General features: G+C 36.4%; 1 long non-coding RNA gene across 2 annotated transcripts; it reads right to left on the bottom strand.

Annotated features, from left to right (window-relative positions):
* Positions 1-230: 230 nt before the first annotated feature.
* Positions 231-9,452, bottom strand: LOC106017198 (uncharacterized). 2 transcript variants are annotated; one of them, XR_002402337.4, is made up of 3 exons: positions 8,863-9,452; positions 6,692-6,726; positions 231-2,550 (listed from the first exon to the last, which is right to left on the bottom strand). It is a non-coding gene; the product is annotated as an uncharacterized lncRNA (long non-coding RNA). The 2 variants fall into 2 exon arrangements; XR_011806956.1 differs by lacking the exon at positions 8,863-9,452 and adding an exon at positions 8,055-8,101.
* Positions 9,453-19,908: the final 10,456 nt, after the last annotated feature.

Genomic DNA, 19,908 nt, shown 5'->3' on the forward strand with positions numbered 1-19,908 from the left:
TTGTGATTAAATGATCCAATTCTGACTGATATTCACATAAAACAAAACAAAACAAAACAAAACAAAACAAAAAAACCCACCAGGATTGAACTCAGTCCAGTTCACTGAAGGGACTTTCTTCATAGAACAAATAAGCAACTCTTCTCACCTCTTTCTCTTTCCTCCTTCTCTCCCCAAGATTTTTAATACATTTATTTAAAGTTGATGGTTTTAACTAACTTCAAACAAGATCTTGGTGACCTCAGTTTTATTTTGAAGTTTCAAATTCACACACTTAGCTGCTGGGTTGCCAGGGGTTCTTGTGACTTGGAAAGGGAATGAGAGTGCCACAGCTGACAGCCACTACACAAAACACAAGTGTAGCCACAATGAGTGGCTTATGCAGCACGTTCAAAATATAGCATGCATTGCCATTAGCATTTGCAGAATGAAGAACTGCTACATTCATTTCAACTGGTAAGGGTCAAACTGGACAGGCACAAGCCACTGTTGTATGAAAATAGATGAGAAGACACTCTCATTTGTGCTGGCAGAGAAAAAAGGGGCTTTTAATAGTACCATTTTCTTTTTCAAAGTAATTAGTAGCAGCAAATAAGAAGAGTCTTTATATCAGCTAGTGTTCACAGCTGACATAAAATAGATATTGCCTTTGCAAGCATTGATTATGAGTCAGCAGTACCTTCTCTGGGGTATGGTGTGGAGAGAGGAGCTGATCTCTTCTGCACACTCCTCCTTAGAGAAAGCAGGATCCTCTTCCAGTGCATGAACTCTCACAAAATGTAAAGGAGCAAAGGACGATAAATGATCCTTTGCCAGTGCTGATGTGAGGAGCCAACAAAGGAAACACACTTGCTTGGTTCATAAAAACTTGGATTTGTTATTCTAAACTGTACAATTGGTTTAGATTTTACAGTGATGTTTGACTGCTTAGTATGCTGTTTCATCTTTTCCTATTGGGTGTGTGAGTCAGCTCACATTAAATTCTCACTATCTTTATTAATAGAAAACACTGTAGAAGGTCCAGAGTAAATTTTTAAGAGAAAAGCAACTGGTTACTGTGGTTATATTTAATTTAAAGTTTACACTGAAGAAAACTTGAACACGTCTCTGGAATGTCTCATATAACTTTACATAAAAATACAAAATTTTCATAGTTTCAGTATGCAAATGTTGTTTAAGATCTGCACAAAATCTGGTTGCAAAAACCCTGACATATGAATTATATGATGTCAATATTTGCTAATTCAGGACTCCAGCTTGATTTTCTGTAGCTACTAGGAATGGCAGACGAGACCATATCTTTAAGACACCCATTCCACTCATTCACAGCTATTCCCAATTTGATCTGAGGGTCCTGGATCCACGCCACATTTCTTGGGCCTCCTTCACTTCGTGTTGATTCTCTGTTTCCTGCAGTTGCCAGCCATCTGCTCGAGGAGTGAAGCTGTCTCTTTTCAGAGCTTGTTCCCCCGTTCTTCCTATGCAAGGCAGGTTGCCCTCAGAGGTTCGGAGCAGGGCTCACTGCTTCCACAGCACGTCCGAGCCAGGGAACAATAATTCCACATCAGGAATCCAGCTGGTCTCCCAAATGATATTGCACAGTAATACCGCAAAGCCACAGGGCTGTTCAAAACACCCACTATCAGCCAACTGCATTCCCCTGCCAGAGATCAGAAAACAAGAACATGATTGGGCCTTCCCTGCTTGGTGCTTCCAGCAGTTTACCCGCCCAATTATGCCTGGGTCTGTCCACATCTGTTTTGCAGTACTCCTCTCACTGGCTTAATTGTACATGCTTACTGATATCCTAGACAAACCACAAGGAACCACTTGTATAAAGTGAACTAACGAAGAAAGGAGCAAAGAAAGGGAAAAATAATAGCAACATCTTAACAAAAATTAATTTATGATCATTTTCAGTTTTGCATCACGGAGACAAACATACTGTAAATTCTCTCTCTGTAAATGCTGTTAATTAAAGGCACATTATTTTATTTTATTTTTACTTAAAAAGTTGGCAGTCCTCATTTTAAATCTCAGACTTGCCCTTGGTGAAAACTTTTTTGGAGAAAAGGAAGTATATCAGCAAGAAGTTGCTTTTGGTAAGACCCAGGACAAAAATACTGCCCTTTAGTAACACACTGATTCTCTAATATTATCCTTCTGGGAGAGTGGTGACTTCCACTGATTGTTTTAGTACTTGTTCTAAACAAAAAGCTTGCCCATTAAAAAAAAAAAAAAAATTAAAAAAAAAAAAAAAAGCTTTAGAAGTCACTTGCAGTCATTTTGTTTTTGTTGCTCTTCTAAGATGTAGGGCAGCACTGCTCCACATTGCAGAAGTACAGTGCAAAGAAACACCTTCCCTCCAGATCCTTCCCATGAAGCATGCGAAAGTGCTCCAAGGACTTCTCAAAGCCTTGCTGGCAGTGAGCCTCCAGAGGCAGTTGTTAGGATTCAGTCCATAGCTGAGCAGCATAAATAACAACAGCATTTATGTCCATAATGATCTTGGCTTCTCTGCAGGAGGTACACTGTGAAGATCTGACCGCTCTTTGCTAGAACAGTGTTGACAACAGACATTAGAAAGATTCAACCAGGAGGTAATAGTTGTCAAAAGCACTGGGAGGGAAAGAAGGCATGGAAATATGGGTGCAAAAAATACCTAGCTAAGACGCTTATTTTAGCTACTGGAAAGGGGAGGTGATAGGAGAAAAAAAAAAAAAAAAAGGCATAAAAAAACGCTCAATTTTCCTTCTAAATTGTGCCATTTATAAAAGAACAGAAGGTGCAGAAGGTGGCTTAACAGAAGGTAAATAAATACAAGCCAGAAAGAAATGCTGTCCTGCCCAGCATGTTGCTGGCCAGTGGAACTCCCCGTGGCACTGGGTCAGGCAGCTGCTGCAGCTGTTTCGTGGAGAGGCTGACAATATTGAACCCGTTGTCTGTCCTTGCCCATGGTAATGGGACACACGTGGTGAAGGCAGTGATTTCTATCTGTAGTTCACTCTGCCTGAGGTACACATGAATTGCTGCAAGAACATGCGATCTCTCAAGGAAGTCATACTAAAACTAAAAACTGAGACCAAAGAGTATTCTGGCCAGATTTTAACTGGGACTGAATATAAACAGAGCACTAACAGTTTAAGACACACAGTGATGATGCCATTAAACCAACTCAGTGTTTGTTAGCCTTATTTAAGTTCTCAACTGTCCCCAGTCAGACAGGGTAGCTCCATCCTACAGCCAGTGTCCTTACCAATAACACAGAGTTCAAAGAGGAAGTTTGGGTCACAGTAAATGTGAGCAGACACATTGAATCCCAGTGCTGGTGTCGTTTCTTAAGAGAACACCAACTGCGCTTGCAGCTGCAGCATGTGAGCTCTGCTGTCACATCCTCTCCCAGCAACATCCATTTCTTTGCAGCAGGGTCTAGAGCAGGGGCTGCAGCTGCTTACTTGTTACCCTGAGCCAGCTATTGTCTTTTGCCTTCAGATCCTGCTGTTCAACAGTTAAGGCAAAAATCTGGAAATCCACAGCACAGTTAGCAGCTTCTGGTCATGGTAATGATTGGATTAGGGGAGAGAGGGCTGTCTGCAAGGATACAGCACTGGCTGCTCTGGGGATTTAAACCGATCCCCAAGCCAAAGGAAAATGAGTGTGGTGGCTGTGGTTTTCTTTCTGTTAACTTTATCTTACATTTTATATTTTAAAAAAATAGGCATAGCTGGCAAATCCTGGGAGCATGGCCCAAAACTGATTTAGCATGAAGCCTGAACTTTCCCTCACCCTTTGAAGTCTGGGTTTTCCTAGTTAGTGTCAAGATGAAGGGACAGAGTAACACAACAACATTTCTCCTGTATTTTCTTCTTATTTGATGTGAATGTCAGAAATCCCAGATTCTGTAGACTTTAAAATAAATCTAACCTTCCCATGGAATTAAATATGCATTTTAAGCATCTCTCCACAAAACAGAATTTCATACATTAGAAAGTTAGATACAGAAATTTTCTTCTAGGAATTTAATCAAAAAGATAAAAATAAGTTGTATAAAAGTAATATTTCTTTCTCTCCCCCTCTCTCTCTCTCTTTTTTTTTTTTAAGGGTACATTATGAGTTGAAAGATATAGTCTGGATTATGGATGTTTGTGTCTAAATGCAAAAAATAAAAATAAAAATAAAAAAATAAAAATGACATGGGGTTTAACATATATGCTTCGGACAAGAACATAGCAGAGAAGTTAAAGAAAAGCTATCATTCCACAATGTAAATCAGATTTTCAATTATTTTTCCTTAGTGGATTTTACATTCCTTTAAATAATAAAGATTAGCTAACAGAAAGATCCCCTTGTTCATGTTTAGTTGGAGGAATCATTCAGATGTCATTTGAAACTTGATGCATCTAACTTTGCTGAAGCTTTATGCAATCTAATATGTACCCAGTTAACTGTACTTATTTTTGACATGATTACTGTACTTAAAACTTTTTAGCAAAAGAAATGGAATAGGAATAATTAATTTGTGAATGCATATTTACTAAAGTGTAGTTTTAAGAGTCTCTTAACAATATGAAGAGAAATTTTAAAAAGCTACTAATGTCCTATTCTCAAAAGCAAGTTGGACTCATAAATCACTCATAAAAAAAAAAAAAAAAAAAAAAAGCCAGAGAGAGAATTTCATATTATTTAAAAGCATATTCAAATTTCATATTATTTGAAGGCATTTGATATCATTCTCCATAATTGTCAATTCAAAATCCTCTATTAGCTAATCAAAGACATTCAGAAACTTCAACCCATGCCCTTTTTGTGCTGTGTCGTGATTTGGAGGTAAGCAGAATTTGCTCTGAACTTTAGTAGGTTGTAAAGACATTTTCAGTACTAGCCATTAAAAGCAGCTCAGCAGGAAGAACTACCTATTGAGTCAGAAGGATTCTGCCACAATTAACACTGAACGAGTATCTCTGTATGATGTGAGGAAACACTGAATTACTAACATCTCCCAAAGAGACAGAGAAAGATCTGTGACATTCTCCTGAGCTAAAGAGCTGTAGGAGGACTGGATTTCAGGCCAGGATGGATAGAAGAGTTTGGGTAACTGAAGATGGGGCCATCAACATGTGTTTAGAGTTGTTATGGACAGTTGACTGAACTTAATTTTTGTATCCATAAAAAAATTAACTTGAAAAAGAAATTTCAGAGAGGGACAGAGACTGTAATTTGGACTGAGCCACAATCACTGTCTAGGAGAGGCAACTGAGTTTAGAGTGGGTGGATAGCTGTTGTTGCAGATTCCCTTACCACAGCCCTGGGTAGGTAGGGGACACCAGCTGGCAAACCTGACTTGCTGCAGGCTGCTTAGAGTAATATTGCTAACAACACTAACCTACCATCCTCCAAATATGGCAGAATTTTAAGGAGAGTTTAGGGATAGTGATAGATCAGGGTTGCCTAAGAAACTTGCCTTCTTGCTGAGTCTACAAAAAGCTGCTGGGGACTAGGGCCATGTAGACATAAATACTTCTGGACTAGACAGGAGCTGTTCATTTTATCTTGATACTGGTGTCAGCACTGTTTTCCAAAGTGAATTGAAACCCTAACAGATTCTCTCAGCCTGGGAACTTTCCTGAGCTAACCTCTACAGTTGTAGAAGTCGCCTAACCAAGCTTCAGCTATGAGGGTGAGAGAAGTGGCAGTTCTTTCTTGAGTTTCAGACTGAAAGGTTAATACAAGGGTTAGCTGTTACGAGGAGCAACAAAACCGACATACACTATTCATAAACAGGAGCCCTTCTCTCTATTTACATCTTCACGTGACAAGGCTCTTCCACGGAGTCCTGTGATGGGCTTGCCCTTAGATGAAATGGGCCAAAAAGCACGAGGTTATGGTCAGATGAGCAGTGCTTCTGTGTTTGTTATAGGTCTAAGTCTAAGAAACAGACTTTTGTTACATTTGGGGCCAATGTTTGCATCCTAACAACAAAACATGAGCCCTACCTCTGATCTAATAATACCAAGAAGCCAAGAAGTCTTCCCAGCCCATGTCAACCTAACATTAACAATAATTCTGAAATGAAAGCTACACCTAGATTAGCAACACCTGTCAAACTCTGAACCAAGCACACCTCAGTGTCTTCTGTTCGTGGCAACAGTAAACTCAGGTTGGTAACACCTAGATCTGGGCAACAACACTGACTCACTGATTCATATCACCCAACCCTTCCTCTTGCCACTCAGTTGGCCTTTCTGAAAGTCAGCACCCTACCCTTCAACAGCAACTCTTGCCACACCGAAAGCTAAGCAGGGTGTACCTTTTAAAAAACTTCCTTTTAAAACAGTTTAATACTTGTTCAGAATACCCCCAATATTCCCTTTTAAATCCTGCAGTAATGTGGGCTCAGCCACATGTCAACTTGAATTCTAACCCTTAAAAATATCTTACCCTTCAAACTAAGTCTACCCAGATGAAATGGAAATGATACCTACAGCACAACTATAAAACTAGGTGTGTTTACAAATTACTGACTATGAGTCACTACTTAGAACCAAATCATCAAACTCTCCAAAATGTATATCCTCAGAACCAGTAACAGAACTTGAAAAGGTAACTTTTGATGCTAAATAATTATTGTTAATCCATGCCCCATCATTTTGAAGGTACTTGTTTAAAATGGACATACATTACCCTGACTTACCTGATAGAGCACTGTATGTGATGGACAGCTCTGGCCTGGAAGAAGGTAATAAAAGTATTAACATGCTGCCCTTCCAAGGAAATTATGGTTGAACTTCAGAGAGAACACTCTCATGTGGAAATATCTTTTACATTGAGAATGACAGAAATTAAGTGGATGGAAGTGCCCTTTCTTTATTCTTTGATGAAAATTATATTTGGATAAAATACTGGGGAGAAAATAGTCTGTATTTCACTTTCTGAAGCTTTGTAGACTTATGATGAATGTGCTTAAATTTGAAAAAAAAAAAAAGAAAAAAGAAAAAAAAGTGTACCTCTGAAGAGATATAAAATAGATTATTAAAACTACTTAACTTTACATACATATACAAGAGCTCTAATTCCCGGATCTGTATCCAGGATATCAAGCAGGGATAATTTTAAATGCAATGTTCAACAACTAGAACTAGTTCAACAACTAGTTCTAGAGTGAGAATTTCAGTTATTAGTCTGAGTATATAAGCTAAAGCATGCAATAAAATGACTTGCTATGATTCATGAATTTAGTAAATTAATATAAATACTTTTTTTTTCTCTTACACTGTTCAGATAATAGAATATTTTCATGCTACTGTTAATGTATCTTGAGTTAGAGATTGGCAAACTCCCCGAGTGAATTCACAAACTCCCCAAGATCCTCATAAGCTGAAATAATTTGTGTGATAAGGAGAGAGGCAGCATATCTCACCAGAAACTATTTTATTAACATCTCATTTTGGAATGAGGTCCATTCTTTCCAGATTCTTTGCATTTCTCGTGCAAAGTAGCCTAGTATGCTATTATGAAATGTTTGCTAGGATAACTGGAGCTCTCAGATGACAGAGAACCAGTGGGGTTGGTCCCTCTTCATCTATTCCTTAAGGACATCTGACAATTTTGATGAATTGATTTAGAATTGTGTTGTTACAAAATTAAATTTTCATAGACTAGTGATATATGTATAAAGAGCTAAAGCTCTCCAATTTTAATCTTTTTTTTTTTTCCCCCAAAGTATCCAAACTGCTGACAAGTCAGTTTGGTACACCATAGTTATGAAGAAAAATAAAATCTTTTATTATTTGAACATAATGTTAATATTGAAAAAGTGGAGAAGAGAAGAGGAATTACACATAAAAATGAAAAGTTATTGGAAATCTTACTGCATTCTTTTATGTTCTTCATAATATAGAAACATGGCACCATGGTCTAGTGAACAGCAGTTGAGTGCCAAGAAAGAGCATATGTTTTTTTCACTATCAGTTTAACACAATTAGTTTAATAAAAGTAGAAGATCAAAGAACATCACGAGACAAAAAAAAAAAAAAAAGGAACAAAGAAACACTCACTGTAAACCAAGTCACAAAGATTCAATACACAGAATGTATTAGCAACTGTAAAAGAGAGAAAAAATATTTGCATTGACTCAACAGTGGTTAGTTCAGAAAATCAATTAGGAAAGCTTGCTTGATTATTTTATGATGGTTTATTACATAAGTAATAATTCATATTAAAACTCTTTGATTTGTAAAAATAAGTTCAAAACAACTCTGTAAATGTTAAGTAGCTTTAAGAATGAATTAAATTGTAATAAAAAATATAATTATTATCATAATATTAACATAATTTACCAAATAATCCAAATTACTATAAGGGGACACTATAGATATAAATGTTTGCAGTTGCCAGACAGTGAGACACTGGTCATAAGCACATTACTTACCATGTTGGAGACTATGATATAAAAAATAAAATATCATAGATCACTCTGAGATTAATCTTTTTTTCCTCTTTGGAAAAAAAAAAAACAACAACTGAAAAGAAGATAATCTAAATCAAGGGTTGAATCCTTGAGACAGAATATTCATAAAACATATTGGGACAATGCCTCCTTGGACATCACCTATGAATTCCAGTGAGTCCATGCAAAATATCTGTGCAGAATATGAAATTGTCCAAACAGAATTCAGACTGTGGTTTCAGAAAAACAAAACAAACAAACAAAATCAAACAAACAAAAACAAACAAACAAAAAAACAACAAAAACCAAAAAACAGGGAAATATAGGCAAGTATCAAACAAGAGACTTGACTGAGCTTCTAAATCCATATTTACATTTTTTAAAGTTAGTTCAGTATTAAATTTCTATGTACCCACCTTTTTTTTTTTTCTTTTTTTTTTTTTCACTCAGTAGTTGAAGGTGTTATTGTAGAATAGCATGAAACAGACTCTGCACTCTCTTTGTTTACAGAGAACCAAAGTTGATTCTGAATGAACCTGATGGATCAACATGTGTGGCCGAGACTGGAGCTGAGACCAAGCATTGAGGCTTCTTTGGATATAATACGCATTAACAGAACATCATTTGCAGATGTTCTTTATCCAGTTGGATTCCCTGGTTTTTCGCTATCTCTGCTCACAGGAGCCACGGCCAAAACAAACAAGCTGTCCTTCCCTTAGCAAAGTGCATTTGATGGAGCTGCACAGATGGGAGGCCTTCAGAGCAATGGTTCTCAGCATTCCAGCTGATTATCTCTTCAAATTGGCCCTGCCTCCTCCCATTCCAGGATCTTCTCACAATAAATCTAGTTAGGAGAAGCTGCATAAAATTCAGTATCAAGGAAGTACCAATGATGTGAAAGTAGTGTTGCTTTTCAAGCTACATTCCTATCATAGACCAAGAGTTTATTTCCCCTTGATAGATGTAGTATGTAAACAGTCTTTCTTGGTCATTGTGCAGCTTGGTCATCTGTTTTTATATGTGTTTGTATATCCTCTACATCTCATCATCAAGTATTAGGATGGAAAGTACATGAAGAAATAAACAAGTCGGGTTCTACTGGTGTTCCTCAAAGTATTTAAACTTAAGGTCAGCCTGTTTTACTTTGCTCACCCACTCACTTAAACAAGTCACCTGAATTAGGATAAGAAAAACAAGTTCCATTTGTGATTTTTTGCCTTCCACTATAGTGTGTGATCTCTACTTCTAAAGATCATGCAGAAGTTATTAAGCAAAGGTTGTGTTACCCCAGGCCCCCCAGACATTTTAAATGCTTTATCTTTCTTCTTACTTGCCTACAGACTTTTGTAGGATGCATGGTGGTATGAGATGGTCTGTAGGTCCTGTTAGATTAAATGTCCATTCCACAGTTCTCTACAATCACTAAGGTCTAGAGTTGCTGACCAATGCAACCACCTCTATTCCTCTGTTCTTATAAAGAGCCAAGGCAAGTTGTAGACTGTTCTTTTTGAGGGAATAAAATGTCAATGCTTTAGGTAAACAACATAGTCTCCAGGATTTGGACTGAAACTATCTGAGATTATTGTAAGGTGGCCCAAGTGTAGGATAATGTGTAATATAGCTCTAGAACACTGATCCACAACAGCTGCCTGCTAGATTAAAGCTTCTTTAGGTATTTGAGGTTTCTTGCCTTTTTCAATGAGATATAAAAAACCTTCTACTTCAGACTGGGCTCAGTTAAAACAAACATACTTGTCTGATACAGTAGAAGAAGAGGAAATTACTATTAACCAACTGTGAAAAGGCTGAGCCAGTTTATGTTATTCTCTGAAGTCCTTCATGCAAAGTAAATGCATGTTCTCGCAAACATTTGCAGCCAGGAAAGCTCAATTTCAAATAAGAACTGTAATGAGTTACAGTAAGTATTTATACAAGAAATATCTTCATTGACAAATCACAAATTTTTGAACTTGAGAAATGCAAGACACACATGAGGTGTAATACTGCACAAGCCATACAGGTGGTTCCTATGAACCCTAAAAGAAATTTAACAACAGGAATCTCCGAAGAGCAATATTGTCTGAGGTGAACTTTCCATGTTTCTTCCTCTGCAAACCAATTCCTTTTAAACGTGTTATGTTTTCCAGTATGAAATTCACCTGTGAATGTAGCTGTCAATTACAGCAAAGCTATTAAAACTACTGTTTTTTCTAGACAGCAGTTATTTCACAGAACTATATCTTTGTTACATGCATTAATAATAAGGTGTAAGGATTACATATGACCTTGGTATAAGGAGTTAAGAGTTTGCATTTTTAATTTCCTGTACTTCTCTTATATTTTTCACTTGGTTATTTGGAAAGCTGATACATATAAATCTTGGATGACTCAGCATGAAAAGTGAATCAAATTCTGTAATACTTAAGTTTCAGAAAGATTGAGCAGTCTCATGGATTTTTCAGAAATTATTTATACGTAGGGCATTTGAAATATGTTTGCAGTTCTCTTTAAATAAGAAAAAATGCAATGACTAGTCTATAAAATGCTTTCCCCACTTGACTGATCTCTCTCATTTTCCTGTTTTTTAGCATGTGGACAAGCAGCAAAGATTAAGGAAGGGAAGTAAAAACATCCTTCTGAAGCAGAAACGGATATTTAGAAGTTTAAGTGTCAGACCAAAGTCACAGAGCTGTTTGCCAGTACTTATGCATTCAGTTCATGCAGTCTGGTAACTGTGAAGTGAGTACTTGACCAAAAAAAAAAAAAAAAAAAGAGAAACCTACTTCAGTTTCCAGGCTTGGGAGTTGGCATGACAACTGCAAGCAAGCAGTCAAGTCAGGCACCAACTGAGAGCAAGAAAAAGAAACCAACAGAAACACATAAGAAACAGAAATACAGAGAAGTGCTAGTGAAAGAAATGAAACGATAAAGTGTGAACATCACAGAGCTTTAGAGGTGTGGGCACTAACACAAACAGTGAGCAACTATGTCCCTGCATAGCAGTAGGCAGAGTATCATATCGCTGAGGTGGTAACTAGATGTTTCTCCAGCGAATAAAAAGATTGTGCTTCTCTAGGCAAAACTCCAGCTCTGTTGTGTGCCAACAGAAATAGCTGATTAGGCTGCACTAGAGCAGTTTTATAATGAATTGAAAGTAGCTGTATATAGAGCATATTAATCTTTCTTTACCATAGGACCAAGTTTAATTTCCAGAAAATAGGAATTTATATCTAAGTCAAACTAAAGAATTAGGATGGGTGTCAAAAGTAAGAATATATGACATTTTTCTGGATAACTCTAAATCATATTCTGAGAAAGAAAGAAGAAAAAGGATAAGAAAAGAAAGAAGGGAGAAAGAAGAAATAGGAAAAAAAAAAAAGAAGAACGAGAGGAAAAAGGAAATAAAGAAGAAAAAAGAAAGAAGAAAAAAAAAAGAAAAAAGAAAGAAAAAAAAAAAAAAAAGGAAAAAGCTTGTAGACACCAGCAAGTAAGAGGAGATATTATGGATATAGTGGGATAGGTTATTCTGCATCTTCCTCTGCAATGTTTTTTGTTTGTAATTTTTACCTCAAAAGCTTGACACAGAAGATTCTCTTCTGTCTCCAACTGTCAGTCAAGTTTTAGAGTACAACAACAGCCCTCTTCTAAAACACTTTAAACATAGCCTTGGCTTCTTCTCAGAAACCACTCTATCCTTACAGAATCATAAAATCATAGAATAGTTTGGGTTGGAAGGGACTTTAAAGACCATCTAATTCCAACCCCCCCGGCCATGGGCAGGGACACCTCTTGCCAGACCAGGCTGCCCAAAGCCCTATCCAGCCTGGCCTTGAACACTTCCAAGGATGGGACATCCACAGTTTCTCTGGGCAACCTGTTCCAGTGCCTCACTGCCCTGAAGTAAAGAATTTTACTTTTCTGAAGTAAAGAATTTCTTCAGAATACCTACTCTAAACCTAACTTCCTTTAGTTTAAAGACATTATCATTACACCCCCTGGCAAAGAGTCCCTCTCCAGCTTTCCTGTAGGCCCTCTTTAACTACTGGAAGGCCATTATAAGGTCTCCCCGGAGCCTTCTCTTCTCCAGGCTGAACAACCCCAACTCCCTCAGCCTGTTTTTGTAGGAGAGATGCTTCTGGCCCTTGATCATCTTTGCAGCCCTCCTCTGGACTCTTTCTAATATATGAATGTTCCAATGTTTGATTGGAACATGATTGGCTTCACTGTTACATGAGGGCAATTAAGGCCAACCTAAAGTTGTTTGTACACAATTACAATCTCAGTTAGAATCACAGAAGCATTTAGGTTGGAAAACACCGCTAAGATCATCAAGCCTAACCATTACCTGAGCACTTGCAAGTAAGTCTAGCACTAAGTGATGTCTCTAAACAACCCATCTATGCATCTTTTGAATACCTCCAGTGATGGTGACTCAATCACTTCCCTGGGCAGCCTGTTCCAATACTTCACAACCCTTTCAGTGATTAAATTTTTCCTATTATCCAACCTAAATCTCCCTTGTCAGGATTTGAGGCTAATTCCTCTTGTCCTATCACATTTGCTTGGGAAAAGAGACAGACCCTGCTACAACCTCCTTTGAGGTAGATGTAGAGTGAATAGGTATCCCTTAAGCCTCCTTTTCTCTATGCTAAATAACCCCAGTGCTCTCAGACACTCCAAATAAGACTTGTTTTCTAGCCCCTTCATAAGCTTTGTTGCCCTTTTTTAGACACAGTTCAGAACCTCAAAACCTCAGTATCCTTCCTGTTGTGAATGGCCCAAAAATGACCACAACATTTGAGGTGCGAAGTCACCAGAGCTAAGTACAGGGGGAAATCTTATTCCTTTTTTTTTTTTTTTTTTTTTTTTTTGTTTGTTTTGTTTTTGTTTTGTTTTGTTTCAGAAACTTGGTCATTACCTCTATGTTTATGAATTGACAGAAGTCCTTGTTAAATTAAGTCTACTGGCCTTAATATATATATTATTTTCTAATCTACCTACCAAGTTGTTTTTGTTTTTGTTTTTCTGCCAGATGCATGTCTTTAAAATAGGAGCAAGACAGAGAATCTCTCTTAGTTTTATTAAGTGAGAGAGTGTGATCTGACCCCACTGTCAGTGGCATTTTCTACTTAACATTCCTAAAACAGAAGAAAGTTCCAGCTATACCCCAAGCTTCTTTCCAAGCATCCCATTTTGTGTTTATTATACTGTTTATTATTATTATTACTTATTATTATTATTATGTGTTTATTATTATTTCGCTTGATTTTTTTTTCCTGAAATGGGAAAAAAAAAAAGAATTTTCCTTGAGACAGGGAAGTTTGAAAGCTGCTGACGAAAAGACAAAAAATTCACGGCCTTTATGCTGTGACAGATAATGGGAATTCTTCCACTACTTCCGTTTCAGATATTAATATAATTTTTATTTTTGGAACTGATATTTAAGTTTGCTACTTTTAACTTGCAAATTTCTGAATCTATTGTGTTCATAATTAAGGCATAATATAACATTGCACTGTTTGTTACTATTAGGAAAAGAGAAGGATCACCTTTCAAGTATGTAACAGTTCTTTAACACACAAATTATATTTCATGTGATAGTTCAAATATGAAAATAACAATCCCATGGTTTTCATAATTTTATCATAATTTCAAGTAAAGTTTTTGGTTATTTCAAGTAAAGCTGTCTCCAAGAGGAATGCTGGAGAGAAGAACTAAGAATAAACCTGTTCTATGTGCAGACATCAGTGAAGGAGAGGGGAGTAACTTCTCTCCTTTCAATTTTGAAGTTAAGGGAGTATTCAAAAGAGATTTTTTATCTCACAAAGTTTAGATGCTGCTTATCTTCCATTAGAAACTTCAAAAATGTGCTTAAACAAATCTATCACTATACATGGTGTATATATGATATACGGTATCACTCTAATTCATGCTGTATGTTAAGCACTTTGTATCATGAATCGCCATGGTACATGGTGAAGTCCCTAGTAAGTCTTAATGAATGACCTGCTTCATATGATCATTTGTCTTTCAGTATGAACAGAATAAATGTTATAACTGAAGTTGTAACTATCTTTTCTTTCCTATCATATTTCAACTTTTGGTCAAGTTACTGTTGCCACTGAAAAAAGGAAAAGCCTTATTTTCTTGGACACATTTTACTTTTTTATGGCAATTTGGCCACATACATAACTCTTCGGGGTAGTATAGAAGATTTAAAATGTTTACAGGAGTAAAAATGTATCTTGTTGATGGGCCAGTACTTTAACAGGTGTGAAGAAAATCTAGTAATGCTATAATAAATTATGCCAACTGAAGATCTGGCCCAAACTATAATTTATATTCAGCTTGACAGAGGAGTCACTGAGGCAGAGAAATCAATACAAGTCAAACATTCTGTACTATTGCAAATAAATCAAAAACTTTCCATTACGAAAAATGTGTATGTTTATGTTTATCCTTCTCCATATTTTGAGGCCAGATAACACTGGACTGTATTAAGCAAGTATCTTATTGGCATTATTCATATATGTTTCATTTCATATTTAATAATAAAATCAAGAAAATAGAATTTAGATTCTGTGGATATACTAATGAAAACTGAGCAGTTACCTATATCTCATCTTTTTCTCATATGTACTCTACAATCAACAGTATGTCCTGTAACATAAAATTAATTGATAAAACAATAAGGACCATCAAATAAGCCAATAAAAGTAATAAACTATGGTCTAAAAATGTAAGATCAGAATGAATGTAAGTAAACTGAAAATATCAGAAAATATATAAATCAAAAAGATTCTTTTCCTATGTCTGTAGTTCTCCCTTTTGTTCCTGTTCCCTTGCTCTGCCTCTGAAACCTATGTTGATTAAGAACAAAGATATCTGTAACATGATATATTTGCACTGATCCTACAGATTGCTGTTAAGAAGCAGTCCATCACAGATGTGGCTTCCATTAAGTTTTATTACTTTCAGAATGTTAATTTTGGTACATGCTCATTTTCCTGATTTTGTGCACAAATACTATTCATCATGATAAAAAGCAGAGCTGGGAAGGGAACAAAAAAATAAAAATGAGTTAAAACAACCCCAACAGAACAGTGCTGATGGATATCTACATATCCAGCATTAATCTGAATTAGTTTTTTCTTGACACGTAGTTTTACCATGACTAATTGAACAGACTTGGTGCATAAGACTTCTCAAGACTCTGTTTTTTTTTTGTTTGTTTGTTTGTTTGTTTTTTTTTTTTTTTTTTTTTTTTTTTTTAACTCATATTATAGAAGTCTACAGAAATAAAAACTATATTGCATACAGCTACAGAAATTTATAGTCTAAACCCAACGTGCTACATGAGAATTACATAAAACTTCTTAAAGAGAGAAAACATCTGGTTTAGAATACAAATCAGTATCTACTGTCCAAGTAACTCCGGAACTCCCAGAAGAGAGTAATTTTCAAGCAGGAGCATCAGGTGATACCTGGGAAAGGATGAGGATATAGAAAAGAAAAACATCTAATATTTAGATATATTCTTTATATAAGAAAAAAGCAGTGCCATTGCAGTTCACAGTAGTATTAGAACATTTTAAATGCTAAGAACTTAATGTTAAAAGTATGTCAGAATGACATTAAAATATACCATGTTTCAAAAAGATAAAGATCAGGAAATTCCAGAATTTAGGTTGCCATGAAAGTTTACCAGCATTTATGTACATATATTTAACATACCCTCTGATATTAAGTACTGTAGAACTCTTTGCAAATTGGCAGGGATCTTGGAGTAGTGGCAAGGAAATGCAAAGGCTTAAGGAGGTTGTTAGCAGCAGGACGCGAGAGTCAAACTGTACAGGAGACAGGAATTGGAAGGGTTAAGGAGAAAAAGAGTTTCTTTAGTTCACATACTTAAATGCTACCATAGAGAACCAGACTCTATCTTTGTCTTTATCACAGATCAACCCACAAGCTCCCACAATTTTGGAGTCCTTTATTTCATGTCTGTCTAATCTGAAACATCTGTGAAGTCTGCTTTTCAAAAGAAGTGACCTCTAAATTAAAAGTGCAACTTCAGTTAGCAGAAACTGTATGTTAAATATTTAAATACTACATACATTTTAATGACTACAAAACAGGTGGTGAGCCTCTCAAATTCGAAAATGATTGAGCTCAGTTCCTCGGTTAATCATGCCAAAAATAAAAGGAATATCACCCTGTCCCACCAGTATGCTTTTAAGATAAGACTTCTTATTTACAGTGGTGAATAAAACAGGCATGTACATTACAAAATTAGTACTATCGCATTTACCACTGAAAACCTAAAACCAAAGTTTTATACATCCTAATAACCTGCTCCCAAGAATGATCATTAGCATGTTTTAAACAAACCAACAAGCTAACCCAAAAGTCATAGCTAGTAGCAGCAGGGGATTTTTCCCCCTCAAATTCCCTCTCAGGTTTTGGCAGGCAGTGCTCCATGACTCTACTGTGACCAGGAATTGTTTACTATTCTTTCTCTCTGTACCATTCATGATCTCCTCAGCTGTCTCATCTCTAAGTTACAGACTACCCAGGCTACGTATCCTCCTATACTATCAAAACTGCTATAACCCTCAACACCCATGCTGCCCTCCCCATCTACATTTTCCCATTCACTATTCTTTTTGGCATTCCAAAATACTTTTTTCCATAAACCAGTTAATTGTCAAGTAAATTTTGAACTCTGACCCTATCCTTCAATATCTGTAGCTCCCCCTCTATGTAGCATTGCCAGCAATTCAAATGAGGATATTCTATTCCACTACCTAGATTTTTAATGAGAGATAATATTGCATAGCAGACACAGCATAAATCCTTGCAGAACCAAAGCTGATAAGCCTAGCAGGTTTGAGAGTAATTTTCAGTGTGAAGTTTTCCAGCCACTTTTAGCTCCACCTTACACTGTTATCATCTAGCTTACATGTTCCTAGACTGAGAATATCAGAGCACCTTATTATTTATGTTAGGTATTCTTATAAATCTTTCCTCACCAGCTCTACACATTAAATTATGTGTCATAGCAAACATCTTTTCTGTTTTCAATGCTGTGTGGTATCACTTACTCCTTTTTTTTCAGCTAACTGAAACATATTCAGCAGTAATTTTTAACTCAGTACTGTGACTGTATAATCGAATACTACCAATAAATCATCCATTTTAAATGAGTCTCAGCTACAGCATGAGCAACAGTTTTGATCCAATACGACATTTCATCATGTGGTATTAAGTACATTGTAATCAGAACAAATATTTATAAAAATAAAAGAATGCAAGGGCTGCAGTGCTTTTGCTTGTATTGTGTTTTTCTAGGTCCTCTAATTTTAATTTGTAAATGTTTTGAAAAAGTCTACAAACAAATGTAGTGTGTGCACAGAACTATTTGCAATACAAGATTAAAAATATGTTTTTCTTTGCTCACAAGGTTTATTACCTTCAGGGTTATGAGAAGGACAGAATGTTTATGTCTGCTACCCTAAATACATGTATATTCCACAGGTCAATTTATATAGAAATGTTCAGTGTTTAAGAATGAATGATTGTGTAATGCTGCCTTACTGCCTTAATTTTCACTTAAAAATATTATATATAGTGCCACATGCTGCCATATATAGCAAAAATGTGGTATTAAGAAGCACTAACAAAAAAGTTGCTGGTTTTCAATTAAATCTAGAGGTGTCACTGTTGACATATGACCATGAATGGACAAGTTAGTAAAGAGGGCAGAATGTAATGGCCTTAAGTGATATCAAACCAAACACAATTTTAAGCACATGAAATACTTTTCAGGCACTACAAAGACTTTATCTGGAGCTGCGTGTAGATTTCTATCATTTATATCCAAGACAGAGTAATTCAAACAGGGACAAGACAGACTGGCACCTGCAGGGGAATCAAGAGTCTATCTGCCCAAGGCAGCTTTAACCAGATCAGACTGTTTATCACAGCAAAACAGCCAGAAGGGATAAGACTGGGCTCTCTTTAAATATCAGAATACTAAAATGCCAGGAGAAAAGTAAATCTTTTTATATTAAATGATAATTTAGATCCCCAAGAAGAAATGCATACTAACCAGGAAGTAGTTATGTCAGAAGTTGGAAGGTTGCCTACTATTGTCAGAATGTTTTCAGTAGCAGCAAAAGGAGCAAAAAGAATCAAACAAAAACAAAACAAAACAAAACAGAAAATTTATTGAAAAGATGTGAAAGGACTCATATGACACTTTACTCTCATAGCAGATGACTTAATCTGATGATCCAGACAGTATTTCTCATCATAACTTAGTCATGTGCTTAAATGATTTCTTAGTTGTTTTCTTGATTTTTTTTTTTTCTAAAAACATCTAGGAATTGAGGACAGATCTTTGGGTGAAAACACAAGAGTTATAGCTCTATTAACATCAAAGCTATGTTAAGTTATTCCAGTTCAGGGTCCAGCAAATAGATTTCAATTACTTAAGACTCATGCATGCTAGTTATGAAACAGGCATTGAGAGCACATGTTGATGAAGTGTTGATGACAATTTTTTGATACGTATTAATGACAAGCTGAGTACTCTGTTAGATCTGCTTCCATGAACAAACAAGAATGAGTTGAGGATATCAATGCTGAAGGGAACCTTAGCTGCAGCAACCAGAATACATGGAGTTTTAAAGCCTCAGTCAAATGAGCAAGACAAGTTACAACAATTACAATCCTGGTCTTCAAGAAAGCAGACCTTGCCTTGTTCAGGGATCTGTTTGGCATAAAGGACAAAGGAACCCAGAAAAAACTAGCAGATTTTCAAGGGCAGCCTCTTCAAAGCACAAGAGTGGTCATTTCTAACATTCAGGAAGCCAAGCAAGTATGGCAGGAATGAAGGAAGATGGTTGCAGAATCAGACTACCTAGAGAAAGGGAGACATTGCCTGAGTATACAAGGATACAGACATGAAAAGTCAAAGAACAGCTGGAGCCAAAACTAGCTATGGTTAAGAAAAGCGAAAATGAGAAAGGCTTCAATACCAACAGAAAAACAAACAAACCAAAAAAAACAAAGCAAAAAAAAAAAAAAAAAAAGTGAGACCACTGCTTAAGGGGGCAGGGGACCTAATAATAAAGGAAATAGAAGAGTCTAAGGTATTCAGTGCCTTTGTGCCTCCATTTTTATTTTACCATTTCATTGGTAAGGGTTTTATTTAGGTCTCCCAGCTCCTTCACCTTAGTAACAGTCTGTGGAAGTGAAATATTACCCATAACAGGATGATCAAATCAGGGGCCACTGAAGCTAATGGCACATATGCAAGTCCATGGACCCAGACAAACTACATCTGAGTTGTCTGACTTCATCACAAGACTGCTCTCTACTATCTTCAAAAGACTGTGGGAATTGAGAGAGGTTCCTGATGACTAGAGAAAGGCCATCTTCAAGGAAGGCATTAAGAATCC

This window comes from Anas platyrhynchos, chromosome 2 (genome assembly GCF_047663525.1).
Source record: "Anas platyrhynchos isolate ZD024472 breed Pekin duck chromosome 2, IASCAAS_PekinDuck_T2T, whole genome shotgun sequence".
In the NCBI taxonomy this organism is placed as follows: Eukaryota; Metazoa; Chordata; class Aves; order Anseriformes; family Anatidae; genus Anas; species Anas platyrhynchos.